General features: G+C 43.3%; 1 protein-coding gene across 23 annotated transcripts in view; it reads right to left on the bottom strand.

Annotated features, from left to right (window-relative positions):
* LOC141265438 (NFX1-type zinc finger-containing protein 1-like) overlaps positions 1-15,238 on the bottom strand; it is a 391,532-nt gene that overhangs the window by 289,970 nt on the left and 86,324 nt on the right. The gene's annotated exons all lie outside the window — the stretch shown is intronic.

The following is a 15,238-nucleotide window of genomic DNA, read 5'->3' as shown; positions in this document are numbered from 1 at the left end:
CGTTATTGCATTTTATTGCAATGTTGAAGTGAACAAAAAAATGGAATTCTGGCATTTGGAATTTTTTTCTCGTCACGTCGTTTACCGATCGGATTAATTTTTTTTTATATTGATAGATCGGGCGATTCTGAACGTGGTGATACCAAATATGTGTATGTGTTTTTTTCTTAAATTATTTTATTTTGAATGGGGTGAAAGGGGGTGATTTAAACGTTTATATTTTTTTCATTTTTTTATATTTTTAGAACATTTTTTTAAAACTTTTTGCATGCTTCTATAGTCTCCATAGGAGACTAGAATCAGCAACTGTCCGATTGCCTCTGCTACATAGAGGTGATCAGCAGATCATCTCTATGTAGCAGAAATGCTCCTGTATTATGAGCGCCGACCACTAGGTGGCGCTCATAGTAATCTTTATATGACAACCACTGGAGTCTGCTGCAGACCCAGGGTTGTCATGCCCACCCATCGGTGACCCGCGATCACGTGATGGGGTCACCGATGGGCAGGGCTAATGCCGCGCTTCCGGCGCGGTGATGTTAAATGCTACTGTCAGAGATTAACAGCGGCATTTAACATGTTAACAGCCGTGGGTGGATCGCGATTCCACCCGCGGCTGTTGTGGGCACATGTCAGCTGTATGAATCTGCTGACATGTGCCCGGTTCAGTGCGGGCTCACCGCCAGAGCCCTCACTGAACCGGGGGTGATGGCCTGGGGCGTACTAATACGCCTTGAGCCACTAAGGGGTTAAAATTGGCAGAACTGAACTCCCTGACCAAGGCCTTATTGTAGTTGATACAGGAGAAGACGATTTCCCACCCGTAGTTTTAGGGATGAATGTACTACAAAATAGTTTTGATGAACTGATTGAAGGCATGACTTACGCTCTTAATGCTGCATCCCCCATGAAGAAGAGAACCATTCAGAAGACACTCTGCATACTCATTAGTCATCAGAAATTCACTAATTCAAGAGGGGATATCGGCCCTGCCAGGATGATCGACTCCAGGCATGTAATCCTGAAACCTCGTACAGAAACTATGGTGTGGTGCAAAACCAAGATGGGTCTAAAGGGTCAGGACTATGAAGTTCTAGTTGAAACAAATGAATACAAAGATGATACAGTCATTATAGCTGCAAGAAGTTTGGCTACTGTAACTCAAAGTCGAGTACCAGTGCATCTCATAAATTGCGGGGACCAAGCTGTGACCCTGCATAAATATACCACTGTAGCAAAACTGAGTAGACTCAATTTTCAGGATATCCTTCAAGAGTTCCAATGCTCTATCCAAGTGAAACCTTCCCCAAGTGCTGAAACTAAAAAGTAGTGGTGGTACGAACTCAACAAAAAGCAAAAAGATGGAGTACTTAGAGTTGCCAAAGAATATCAACATACTGTATATTCAGCAAGTTTGCTTTTGACTTTGGGAGAGTCCGTACAATCGGACACCCCATTTCCACTAGGTCCCATCCTCCAATCAAAGAGAAGTACCGACCTATACCTCCATCTATGTATCAGCCAGTAAAAAATATGATACAAGAAATGAAAGATGCTGATGTGATTAAGGACAGTTGCAGTCCTTGGGCCACACCAATTGTTCTTGTCAAAAAGAAGTATGGGAGTATTCGTTTTGGTGTGGATTATCGCAAACTTAACAACATTACCCACAAAGATGTGTAGCACCCTGAGGATTCGGCTGCTACAGGGGTATTACACCTCAAGCCAGAGGTGTGGTATTCCACTCCCGGGTAAGGATGGAGTGTGGAACTGAGCTCAGTAGGCTGCATGCACTACATACATCCCATTTCCGGGGGACAGACCAATGGTACTCCCACTAGAGAAATGTGCAGGTACGACAGTGTCTGTCCCTGGCTGGAGTGGGAGGGGGGTGGAACATCCCAGTAGTGTAGGGGCAGATAGGGGGAGCAGTCTGGGTAATGCTAGGAGCTCATTGGGTGCTGGTCACCTGAGCTCACACATAGAGGGAGTATATAAGGTGGGAACCATCTTAGATCAGGGTCAGTCTGTCAGAGTTGAGTCAGAGAAGCAGAGCAGCTCAGCCAGCTCCAAGGCCAAGAGAGAGAGAGAGGAGAAAGAAGGACCCAGAGGGGGAGAAGAGGGAACTCCAAGAACCCAAAATTAGACCAGAGGGTGGAGAGTTGGCACAAGGGTACCGGATCCCAAGCTGGTGGAGGGCCCTAATCCTTAGCCAGAGACCGGAGGTCGTGGGCAGGATCTGCCACGACCACCCACTAAATCCACCCGGAAGGCAAACCGTGAATAGGGTCAGGGAACCCAGAGACAAGGGTTTTACCAACAAGAGGCCCGAGGGAGCCGGACTTAGGTGGATCCCTGGTGGGGAAGGCCAGAGAGAAGGACAAGTCAGAAAGGGAGCTCAGGACCACGCTCCAGAATCACCTGGGGGTTGGCCGAGTCCAGGACCTGGTGGACGCAGCACGGCTCGGGCGGTCACTCAAGGCCGGAGTGACCAACACAAAAGCAGTAAGTAAAACCCTGAACTGCACAGCCCGACTCGGAGTCTTATTACCACTCTCACTGCACCACCACAACCACCACCCTCTACAACTGACCCCCTGAGGCTATACCCCTCCCGTTGGGGGTTATACTACCCGAAGCTGCACACACACCACCAGCCTCAGCGGACCCTGCTGCAGCGGCGGCCGTAGTGACCGCAAATCAACGGGTGGCGTAGTCGACACTAAAGAACATCCAGTAACATCTGTAGGACTGTCACACACTGAGCTTGACACCCTGGGCACGGACCGGGTCACCGCCACTCGGAGACTACAACCCCCATCTGATCCGGCTCCGGGTATCCCCCAAACAACACTGGCCCAGGGGGCGCGTCAGATGCATACCCGCTGCCCAGAATAGAAGAAAATTAAATAAAGTCCGATTTGAACTGGACAATATTCACATAGGTGGTCACCACCAAATATATAACTATTAGAAAATAGGAAGGGTACCAAGGAGGAAAACAATGTGAATACAATTTAACTTTTAATAGTAAGACTAAAAATATTGATGAAACAAATGATCATACATCCAAGAGGGATGTATATTGGGCCATTGCTGTAGTGAATTATGAACAGCTATGACCCACAAAGTCCTGAATTCAATGTGACAGCACCAATACAAAATATTCCACAACCAATGTTCCCACAATTAAATGGTTCGGTATTATAAAAATCTCCTATCTAGGGATCCCATCCATCCTCGTCTTTGCCTGTCAAAAATTATTTAATGTGCCGTGTGATGAAAAACATCCTCAATATAAAAGGTGGCTGATATAAAGACCACCATCCATCAACCTCATATTTTGTTATATATCAAGTCTGTGGGACTGATATACTTATGTCTATAATAAGTAAAAAGACAGCAGATAGATCATTATCCACGATCGCTATTATAGCGATGCGGTCCTATAGTGGGGAGATTTCACGCATGCCAAAGTTATGTCGGCAATGACAACTAACACCCCACGATTGAATGGGAGAACCACCAGTAAATGTGTCGATATCTCGCCGACACATGCGGAGGTACTGCACATGAGTTAGAGCGGTCTCCCACACTGAACTTCCACACTGATCGCGTGCAGGTGGTGCGCACGCGGTCAGTGCTCTTGAATATACTCAAATAGCAAGAGCAACGCAGCAAACAGCATGTTGCATATTGCTGGTTATATCATGAGGCACTTGGGAAGCAAGACCGGCACAAGGCAGGACAGGGGAATGGCATTAACATCCCTAGTGTGCTGACACATAAGACATTAACAGGACAATCATCCCTGACGCACGTTTCACCAGGGTTACCAGCTTTTTCTAAGGGCCTTATTAAAAGTTACATTTTATTCACATTCTTTTCCTCCTTGGTATCCTTCCTATTTTCTACTAGAATAGAAGAATCATTGACGGCCATGAAATTGCCAGCCTTTTTCTCCACCCTAGATCTCACCAGCGGGTACTCGCAAGTACCAGTGGCCCCCAGAGGACCAAGAGAAGACCGCATTCACTACCCCCATGGGTTTGTTTGAATTTAACTGCATGCCCTTCGGCCTGTGCAATGCTCCGGGAACCTTCCAGAGACTCATGGAATGCTGCTTAGGTCACAAGAATTTTTAAACTGTGCTAGTGTATTTAGATGATGTAATCATCTATTCCAAAACCTACAAGGAACATCTCCAGCATCTTGCTGAGGTCTTTGAAGTCCTAGCCGAGCATGGCCTGAAAGCCAAACCATCCAAATGCCATCTTCTAAAATCCAAGGTCCAATACCTATGGCATGTAGTTAGTGCAGAAGGAGTTATTCCAGATCCTGAGAAGATTGCTGTGGTAAAAGACTGGCCTATCCCAACTACCATTAAAGAAGTCTGCGGATTCCTCGGATTTGCTAGGTACTACAGAAGATTCATAAAAAACTTTACTCGGTTTTCTGCCCCCTTACAAGACCTCCTAAAAGGACAACTGTGCCGGAAGACGTACAAAAGCCCCTCCATTCAATGGACTCCATAGCTAGAACAGTCCTTACAAGAACATAAGATGAAGTTAACTGAAGCCGCAATCCTTGCCTATCCGGACTACAATATCCCCTTCCACCTGTATATAGATGCCAGCCATATGGGACTAGGTGCAGTGCTAGCTCAGGGCCATGATGACAAAGAAAAAGGTATAGCTTATGCCAGAAGATCCCTCCGGCCAACCGAGAAAAATGATCAGAACTACAGTTCGTTTAAGTTGGAATTGCTTGCATTAGTGTGGGCAGTCACTGAAAAATTTATGTATTACTTGGCTGCAACTCCCTTCATCGCTTTCACCGACAATAACCCAATGTCCCAGTTACAGACTACTAAACTTGGAGCCCTTGAGCAGAGATGGGCCTCTCGCCTGGCCAACTACCAATTTATCCTGAAGTACCGAGCAGGCCGATCAAATGCCAATACAGAACCCCGTTATAACGAAGACAAATAGGAAGAAGTAGAAATGCTTCCTTCTACTCCTATGTCGCCAAACAGAATGTGCGGAGAGTCAAAAGAAACTCAGTTTCAGAACCTTGCCCCAAATCCATGGTGAGTCAATATTGGGCTGAAATACAGAAGGAGGGCAGGACTTTCAGAATTGTACAGAAGTTGCTAGACTCTAGACCCCCAAAACTGCCCATGGGCTACAAACAATCTGACCCTGAACTTTGTTGATTATGGTGACAGAAAAAACGTCTGCAGTTCCACAAAGGAGTGCATGTGAACCCTCACACTCACGAGAGAGAGTTTCAAGACAAGATGCCAGCCTCATCCTAGAGGCCTACCACAACCAATCAGGACACTTTGGGTGCGAAAAGACTGAGATGACCATCCGAGAACGCTTCTGTTGGATAGGAATGCGCCAAGACATTGAGAAATGGTGCAGAGAATGTGTTTCATGTACTCTAAGTAGCCGAGAAGGTATGGAACAAAGAGTCCCACTGCATCCCATTGAAACTCACCATCCTCTGGAGCTTGTTGCTCTTGACCATGTGAAACTGCAACCCAGTCGTACTGGATACCTCTATGCTCTGACCATTATCGACCACTGCACTAAATTTGTTGTGGCTGTGCCTGTCAGAGATCAGACTGCCCAATATTTTGGAAACATTTTGTAAGGCCTTATGGATACCTCGAGCAGATCCTGACAGATCAAGGTCCTGCATTTGAATCAGAGTTATTCCAAGAACTATGTGCACTCTATGGCTGCAAGAAACTTCGCACAACTGCGTACCATCCCCAATGCAATGGACTATGTGAAAAGATGAATAAAACTTTGATTGACATGTTAAAGAATGTTCCAATCAAAGAAAGACAAGAATGGCCTGAGTTGCTCCAAGAGTTAACTTACCTGTATAACAACCCCACCCACTGCTCCACCAGTTACACTCCATATTACCTGATGTTTGGCTGTCCAGGGAAACTGCCTGCAGACTTTCAGCTAAATGTTCAAGTGGAAGATCACTCTAATTCCCTAACACAGTCAGATTGGGTTGTAGACCACCAAAGATGTCTCCAATAAGCTAACGAAATTGTGGAAGACCGAATGAAAGCTATCCGCCAAAGGCAGGAGGATGATTTCAATGCAAGGGCTAAGGCGAAACCCTTACAAGTAGGAGACAGAGTTTGGGCTAAAAAGAACCACCGCTCCCACAAACTGGATGACCAGTGGGAATCATACCCTTACGTCATCACCAGTATTCCGTTCCCAGGGGTGGAAGTGTACAAAATTGTCAGAGAGAACACTCAGCAAGAAAAGGTGGTCCATCGTAGCCAGATCAAGATTTGCATACCCCTGGAAGTTCCAGTCCCGCCAATTTCTAACCCTATTGCACCAGAAGAGACTTCCAGAACCCCCACCACCCCGTTTGTTTGGCTTCATGCGCCCGGTCTTCAGTTTGTACTACCAGTGCCTCATTCTCCGTTAGAGGATACGGACATAGCTACTGCATCCACCCAAGAAGAAAGGGAAGTGCCTGCTCTGCGGAGATCCGAAAGAGCAACCAAGGGACAGTTACCCGCTCGTTACCAGGACTAGTTGGTAACTACTTATCTAAACTGGAGAGACTTTGCATGTGTGGCTCTGATAGAGATGTATTTGTACTACGTAATAAGAGAGACTCCATGGCTTATGAGAGCCTTATTACTTGCTCACTGTTTCCTAGCCCTCCCAAAAACTGCTATTGCAGAAAGTTTCTTTATGGTCTGTGTGCCCCGACTGCACCTGGGGACGAAGCAAAAAAGTTATAACGGGTTAGCACTTAGTGAGGGTTGTTCCTGCAAGGACCTACTCCAGGACCAAAAGGACTCTTTTATTATGTTTACATGTAGTTTTACCTTTGTATTCAGATATTGCATAGTTTTATGTTTCTTTACAGGTACTCAGGAAACTAAGAATATTTTAAGCAACAGTATGGACTGAATATGTATATATGTATGCTGTTTCATTTTGTTTTGCAGATGCAAATGTGTCGGGGACGACACCCTTCAAGAGGGGAGACATGTGGTATCCCACAAAGTGGCCATTTCTATGGGATACCGGATATATAGTGTGTTTCATATAAATGTTGTGTTTTTTTTGTGTGAGCATTTTAAATACATTGTGAGACCTGCTGACAGGCAGCACAAAAAAAGGTTAATCTTCCTCTCACAGGCTTGATCATGTGACCCAGCTCTGTTTAATATGCAGAAGCTGGGGCGTGGCCTGGCTATGGAGGAGTGAAGTCGCATGGCTGTCTGCTCCCATCCCTAGACCGGCTTCAGGGCATGCCTATCACCTCAAATCGGGCCAAAGCACTGCCAATGCCAGCAAAAAAGAAAAGAAACACAACACAGACTAGTGTGAATACTCAGCGGGATCCTTCAACAAATATTACCCGCTATCTAAGAAGTACAACATCCGCCTCTCCTGCACAAGTGAGATCTAAGATGGCGTCGGCTGTCCCTACACAGCGCTCCTCGGCTCCTGCATCAGAGGTCCATAGCTCTCGGGGTAAATGCTCCCCCACATCAAAACTAGCAGACCGGATGATACCTTCGCCGGCGGAGGCGGACTTGGCTCCCCGGAATTGGGGAACTACGGGAGGCTTTGCTGCTGCGGTGGAGGATCTCCCTGGGTCCAAGATGGCGGATCCTGGTTTCGCGCCACCGAAAGTGAGTTCCCCTTCAATGGACGTCTTCAAACACAGGCTGGACAGATATCTGTCTGAGATGATTTAGTGAATCCTGCTTTGAGAGGGGAGTTGGACCAGATGACCCAGGAAGTTCCAACTCTACCATTCTATGATTCTATGACTCAGGTGCGTGGTGGGCGATAGCTTGGTGCCCCAGTCCCTGGACATACAAGACTCAGCAGTACTTACCTCTGATGTGGGTCCGGACCTGCAGAGGCCACAGCCGCGCACTAATGCCCAGAGTTCTCCTGAAAGAGGCTCCTTCCCTGCATTATTATGTTCTTCTTCCCCTGGCTGCTCAGAGGAGAGTCAACAGGATGATTCATCACAATATGAGGCAGTGTGGAGAGACCTCAGAGACCGAATACGAGCTATCCTAACCAGGGAGGACATGGAGACTTATATGTCTAGACTGGAGTCCTCTTACAGGGCTGAAATAGCCGCCATCAGAGGGGACATGCAAGAGTTAACAGAAAAGGTGTCTGCTGCTGAGTCACATACAGCATCCATCCCTCAACAAGTAAAATCTCATGAACAAACTTTGTCTTCACACTCATATCACCTGGAATATCTAACAGATTTGATAGATGATATTGAAAACAGAGGAAGGCGCAACAATATTAGGATTAGAGGACTTCCAGAGACAATTGAACACCATAAATTGGATGAAACACTATGTCATTTGTTTAACTCTATCTTGGGTCGGCCCTTGGAAAGTGAATTGGAGCTGGACAGGGCTCATAGATCCCTAGGCCCAAGATCCCCTGATGTGACAAAACCTCGTGATGTGATCTGCCGGGTTCACAAATATAAAACCAAAGATAGCATTTTAATTAAGGCTAAAAAAATTGACTCTATTTTATATCAAGAATATGCTGTACAACTCATGTCTGATTTATCGGGTCACACACTACAGAAGAGGAAGGCATTAAGGCCTCTGTTAGAGGTTCTGAGACAGCAGAACATTTTATACTCTTGGGGTTTCCCATTTCGTCTACAGGTCCGCCGTTCTGGGGCTTTACATGTGATACGTTGCCCTGGAGACGTCCCGGCTTTTGTTACAGGTTTGGGGACCCCCCCACTTATCTATATCAACAGAAGATTGGCCGAATATCCCGGGATGCCCCAAGTCGGATCTCAATTTACAAACACAAAGAGCGACAAGAAACAAATCCAGAGAAGAATTCAGGAGAGGGAACAATGGAAAACATGTTTCTCATCCCCCAGACTGAATTATCCCTTACAAATGGTCTATGTGGTCAATCCGCTAGCTTTCAACGCTTGTCAAGCTTGTCAATCTTGTGAAGGATTTTAGAGTGTTGTATTCCTCTAAAATGTTTTCAGCAATGAGTATAGTTGATATTACGAATATTTCATTTATATGTCTGGTTCTCAATTATAAGAATTGATAATACTAAGCCAACAAAACTCGGTTTTTGGATGGTATGGTCATTATTCCATAAAAATATGTGATATATTGATTTAATATAATGATAAGTAGATGATATTATTCGACAGCTTTTGGCTGCTTTTCTATCAAAAGTTCTAAGGCAAAAAGGTGTGGCCTAATGCCTGGTTTGGGGGGGGGGGCTCCCCGGTAGAAAGCCCATCCTCACAGGGGGTTTACACTCTGCTGCGCAGGTGTAAAGTATACTTATTTCCCCTCATCAGATTGCTTTTTTTTTTTTTCTCTCATCTTCTTACAGAATTCTATCCTTGTTTGTTTGTTTCTTTATATATTTCCGTCTTTTCTTCTTAGTCTTCTCTGTATTTCCGTTTCCCATCTTTCCCCACCCCTTTCCTTTCTCTTGGTAATCATGTCCTCTATTAAAGTAGGCTCATTGAATGTAAGAGGTTTTAATGTCCCGCAGAAACGTTCACAAATTTTATACTCTATGCACCAACAAAGAGTTCAGATCCTTATGTTACAGGAAACGCACTTTAAAACTGGGCATATGCCTGTATTTGGAGATAGGTATTACTCTCGGTGGTTCCACAGCACTAATCCGGATTCGCGTTCCAAGGGTGTATCCATAGCCATACACAAGTCATTAGCCTATACTCTCATAGACTCTCTCATTGATGATCAAGGCAGATATGTGTTTCTAAAATTTAAAATAGCTGAATCAACATGTACAATAGCAAACTGGTACCTTCCTAACAAAGACCAGATCTCCACATGTAGGTCCTTTTTAAGGTCCCTTTCTGATTTTGCAGAAGGAGTTCTGATTGCAGGTGGAGACTTCAACTTCACATGCAATCCCGCGTTAGACTCCTCCTCGTCCCTCTGAGACAGCTTTGTTCATTGAAACGGGTCATTCATGCCCTCAGATTGACAGACGTTTGGCGAATTTTATATCCTCAGGGTAAGGATTATACATATTTTTCTCCTGCGCATGGCTCATATAGTCGTATCAATGTCTTCCTGTTGAGTCATCACGCTGTCTCCTGGAACCCATCTGCTACAATAGGTGATATATTGTGGTCTGACCATGCCCCAATCTTCCTATCTATATCCTTTCCCTCCCTTGTCCAGCGTTCGTGGACATGGAAATTGAATGATCATCTTCTAAAAGATAATATTTGCATGGCAGAGTTAAAGGACTCTATTGATTCTTTTTTGCAAATTCATAAAGCAGATCAGACCTCAGTACCTTTGCAATGGGAAACTTTAAAATGTGTCATGAGAGGCGTGTTGATTAAGCATGGTTCAAGACTCAAAAAAGAAAGAACTTTAAAGGTAAATGACCTTTTGAGACAGATACACACGCTTGAGGTCTCGCATAAACACACGTTATTACCTAACACTCTAGCAGAACTATCAAAAAAAAGGAATTATCTCAAGATTTTTCTAGATCAAAAATATATAAGGCACAAAGAGCACACTAAAAACTTTTTTTATGAATCGTCAGATAAATGTGGTCGGGCACTCTCAAGGTAGCTTCTCCCTCGCTCTATGGCGGCATATGTTCCATATATCAAAAAAACAAAACGGGGAGCATTCTCATAATCCTACAGAAACCATTGATATATTTCGCTCATACTATGGGAAGTTGTACAATATTAAAGGGCAATATTCTGATCTCTCTCCTTCTGATCTATCTGCCAGAATTAGGGAGTACATAAAAGATACTTCTTTACCCTCTTTAGACAATCATATTTCTGGGGCAATGGAAAGGGACATTATAGAGGAGGAGGTCAATTTTGCTCTTCAATCTACACCATCTGGTAAAAGTCCTGGCCCAGACGGATTTACCCCAGCATTCTATAAGTCTCTTAAAACTCAGCTATCCCCTGTTATGAACAAAACCTTTGATTCATTAAATGATAAGACATGTTTTGTCCCCCAATCATTGGAAGCTCATATTAGTGTTCTCCCTAAACCAGGAAAAGATCTTACAATTACGGCTAATTATAGACCCATATCACTAATAAACGTAGACATTAAAATACTCTCAAAAATATTAGCAGAAAGACTTGCCTCATTGTTACCCTCTCTCGTAAATACTGACCAAGTAGGATTTATTCAGGGCCGAGAGGCAAGAGACAACACTATTAAGACCATGTTGCTAATATCTAAAGCTAAAAATAGCTCCATACCTATGGGTCTTCTATCTGTTGACGCAGAGAAGGCCTTCGATAGGGTTCATTGGGGATTTATGAAGGAGGCACTACGTCAAATAGGCATCGGACCACGATTTCTACAGTTGATTTTTTCCCTATACTCCGGCCCTACTGCTAGAGTAAGGGTTAATGGAACCTTGTCCTCACCCTTTGTGATACAAAACGGGACTAGACAAGGGTGCCCTCTGTCCCCCCCTTCTGTACGTAATAATGATGGAACATTTGGCCAATGCAATAAGAAAAAACAGCAATATTCATGGGGTTAAAATAGGCACCAAGACTTATAAGACAGCTTTATATGCAGATGACCTCCTCCTTTATGTATCTCAGCCTCAGACATCTCTCCCTTCTTTAATGAAGGAGTTTGATAGATTTGGGTTCCTGAGTAATTTTGAAGTCAATTATTCAAAATCGGAGGCATTAAATGTATCGTTGCCACAGAAGGAAGTTGAACATGTAATAGATAACTTCCCTTTGCAATGGAAGTCGGAAGCGATAAAATACTTAGCGTGCTCATTTCTCCTGACTTTTCAAAACTTTTTGCACTAAATTACCAGTCGCTTTTGGATCGTACATATAAAGATTTATTGAATTACAGTAAATTGAGAATGTCCTGGTTTGGGAAAATGAACGCAGTAAAAATGGATATATTACCCTGTTTTTTATACATTTTTCAAACAGTTCCCATTTCTCCTCCATGCAGCTTCTTCAGCAAATTACGTACAGCCTTAATCAGGTTTGTGTGGGGTAAATATAGACCTAGGATAAGTATGCGGACCTTGAACCGCCCTAAAACAGCAGGTGGAGCTGGATTCCCAAATTTTAAAGTATACTTCCAAGCTTCTGTTTTGGGTCGCTTTGTAGACTGGCATTTCAACAAAACAATGGGTCACTATTGAGAGGGAGGGGGTGGGTGTCCCTTTGAAACACCTTCCTTGGCTTTTTGCCTCTGATGTTTTCTCGATTGGAGGCTTAACAGAACTGACTAGGGGAACAATTAAAGTTTGGCATGCAATTATGAAAAAACACCATCCCTCCAGTACATTCAGTCCCCTTACGCCACTGTTCTCCAATCCTTCTTTCCCTCCTGGATATCTACGAGACTCTTTCTTGGCATGGAGAGCTATGGAGGACATTCGCCTCCTACAGATATTAGAAAATGGTAAAATACAGTCATTCAACACACTGCAGGATAGGTCTCCATCTAGAAAATTGCTATGGATGGAATATTTACAGTTGCAATCGTTCTTGTCCTCTCGGAGGATGGCACCCCTATCCCAGTGTATACCATCTTCTTTTGAGAGGTTGTTCTTGCAGAATTCTCCCCTAATCATATAATATCTCTGCTTTATAATTGTTTAATAAAGGAAAATATCTCAGGAAAGCTACATTTTCAACATAAGTGGGAACAAGAATTGGGGCAAGTCATATCTTAGTCAGATTGGGAAAAAGGATTCTTGTTCACACACAAAATGTCAGTCACAAGTTATGCGCAGGAGAAAAATTTCAAAATTATGGCAAGATGGTACCAGTATCCTGTAAAACTTCACTCTATATTTCCGACAGTCTCAGACCTATGTTGGCAATGTAGAATGGACAAAGGATCTATGCTTCACATATGGTGGGAGTGTAGTAAGATCAAAGCTTTGTGGGGAAAAATATTTTCCAATTACCGGAAGTAGGGTTGAAAATCGCCCTGAGATAGCTCTGCTTTCCATCCTGCCTTCATCAATAAGATCTAAAAAAAAAGATATCTTAAGATTCTGTTTAACAGCAGCTCGTACAGTGATTCCACGTTACTGGAAATCACCTCAAGTTCCCCAAATCTCAGAATGGTACAATGAAATGGCTAATATGTACAGAATGCAGGAACTCTCTGCTGACTTTAATGGTTGTGCTGATAAATTCTGGAAGATTTGGAGTGTTTGGATCCTGTTTCAGGACTCACTGGAGTTCCATAGGCTGTTTGGGTAAAAGATTGATGATTAGGCGAATCGGATCTGGATTGGTGCAGGGAAATGATTAGAGAGTCTAACAATGAGCCTTAGTTCATCTTCCTCTTCTCCTCTTCCATTCCCTAACCCTTTCCTCCTTTTTTATCTTCCCTTTCTTTTTCCTCTTCTCCCCTCCCTTTCCCCTCACATTTTTCTTCTTTTCTTCTTTTTCCTTTCCTGTTCGTTTTTGTATCATTGTATTGTTGATTTATGTAAATGATGTACACTGTTGGATATGATAAAACTAATGTTTACATCGTTAGATTAAAGGTGTAGAGTCTTATCAAAGAAGTGCTAAAGAATATTTGAGTAATAGAGTATATGTTAATTTGATCTTCGTGACCAAGCACTGGCATTTATTTATATATGTTTTTTTCTTGTTAATGTATATTTCTATTTCAATAAAAAGAGATTATAATAATATGCAGAAGCTTCTGGAAAAACGCCTCTGGGCAGTCAGCCAATGACTGCAGCTCTAACAGTCACATGGGAGTGGGAGGAGCTAAATCCTGTGAGGTAGTTAAGGACTGAAGTGGCAGTTGGTGGCCAGACATTTTGAGAAGAGGAAGCCATTTTGTAGGTGAAGGAGTTACCTACCTTCTCCCTGACTGCTGTGCTTAAAAAGGGGACAGACACAATAAGGGGAACTGATAGTCTTCATATTAGGAAGATTACAATTGCACCTCTAGGAGGAAGAATTACCTCAGGGCAGGAACCGAGCACAGTGCTGAGGAAGAAATATTCAGATTTGATGAAACCAGAGGTTAGCAAGATCTGTCTGTCTGCAGGTACACAACAGTCTTCAACGATGAGTGTAATCCTGTACCTCAGTTCCCTATCATTTGTGAATAAGAATTTGCCCCATTATCCTCAGTAAAGAGACTTCTGTTTAAGTCTTAAGGCTTCTTTATGACTGGGGCTCGGGTGCACAGACTACTACCACCATCATCACCCTCTACCTGGAGGCATTTACTGGAAAAACATTATATTGTGGAGTTTCATGTGGGTGTGTAATTTGAGAAGAGAGGACTCTTCTCCTGACAGAAAACTGGCCACAGCGAGATACATTGTATACTGCGAGGAGTACAGCACCCTGCCATACACCACATGAGATTACCACAGAACAATCAGAGGAAAAATATAATAGAAATACGTCATCACTTCTGAATTTTTCACCCACCTCTGATTTTGGCTTACAAATACAGATGTAAAATACTGACTAAATACTGAACAAGTGAACACGGCCTAAAAATGATTATATTGGCAATATACTTGCTTAATAATTCTGCACAAAGAGTATTTTTGGTGTGAGTGCTGTCCGTGAAAAAACAGAAAACACACGGACAGCACTCAAACCATTGTTATGCAATGGGGCAGGGCAGGTGAGCAATTTTTTTGACAGACAGAATCTGAGGGTGAAAAAATAGCTACACGTGCACTAATTTCTTCTGTGTCTGATGAGATTTGCCCATTCAAGCCTATGAGTGATTAAAATATTGCATGACATAAGGAGCCACAGTATAGCATCTGATTTTTACAGACACATTGCAATTCTTTAATGTACAAAAATGTATTTAGTTTTGTAAATTTTTAATAACTGCTTCTATATAAAAACATATTACACATGCATTGCATGTGGATGGCAAATGATAAAAAAAAATTGTCCAAGTTTTATGCATGAAACTCAGACGATTTTATTTTACGCACGAGTGAACTTAGCCACAGATAGAATTGGATTACTGCTGGCTTTCTGCTGTGAGGGAACACAGCCATCATATTCATCTTGATTAAAATATATGACAGCAGATGAAATGTCACAGGGTCACTATGGCTGTCACTGACTCTACCGCTTACTAGCCTTAAACTGTGTCCTGACATTATTTAACGCAGGTAAATAACTTTCCTAA

The sequence above is a fragment of the Phyllobates terribilis genome, unplaced genomic scaffold (genome assembly GCF_046119375.1).
Source record: "Phyllobates terribilis strain yellow unplaced genomic scaffold, ASM4611937v1 Scaffold_4__5_contigs__length_816908805, whole genome shotgun sequence".
Classification (NCBI taxonomy): domain Eukaryota; kingdom Metazoa; phylum Chordata; class Amphibia; order Anura; family Dendrobatidae; genus Phyllobates; species Phyllobates terribilis.
The sequence above is the reverse complement of the archived record's forward strand: the minus strand, read 5'-3'. Positions and strand labels throughout refer to the sequence as shown.